This window comes from Acyrthosiphon pisum, unplaced genomic scaffold (assembly GCF_005508785.2).
Source record: "Acyrthosiphon pisum isolate AL4f unplaced genomic scaffold, pea_aphid_22Mar2018_4r6ur Scaffold_20636;HRSCAF=21673, whole genome shotgun sequence".
Taxonomy (NCBI): domain Eukaryota; kingdom Metazoa; phylum Arthropoda; class Insecta; order Hemiptera; family Aphididae; genus Acyrthosiphon; species Acyrthosiphon pisum.
Window position 1 is genome coordinate 36 of NW_021770017.1, and position 767 is coordinate 802.

Genomic DNA, 767 nt, shown 5'->3' on the forward strand with positions numbered 1-767 from the left:
TTATAAACGTGTAATATCAAACTATGAGTTACGTGCATTAATTATTCGAACTTTAAATACTTATAAAAAACACTGTGACTAAGGATTTTTAATATTTTTCAAATGTCATTGTAACAATATAGTAGGAGCCTTATATTAAATTTTCAAGCTTTTTTACCCAACAAATAAAGTTTTATTGACATTCATAGAAAAAAGACTAATAAATTGGAAACTGAAATTGTTCCTAAACAGTTCAAAACAAATCAAAATATTTTGAAAATGTTGTGTATAGAAAATGAAAATATAAACAACCAGTGAAAATTGCATGTATATATGTACATTTGTTTTAAAGTTACACCAAAGTCCAAAAACCAAAATCGATTTTATCAAAAACAAATTTTGCGTAAAAATTCCCGTTTTTCCTTAATTTTTATGTAGTTTTTCCCGGCGCTTTTGAAAACTATTGAGAATTTTAAAATTTGATCTCCCGAATGCACCAACTAGATAGATTTACTTTCCTATCAAACAAGATACTGTTGAAGAAAATCGAAGCAGTTTTACTGCCTCAAACGGTGGTGAGACACAAAAATTAAAAAATACCTATACATATCATTGTAAAATCAATACATTAATTGCTCCGTTCCGAATTTAATATGTCCAAGGAACAATATTTTGGGCTCATATTTAGTATAAAAACATTATTTAGTTCACAATTTTAAATTTACATTTGCCCCATTACAATTTAAAAAATAAAAAATTTGGGGCAAATGGAATTGAATATCTCTGGT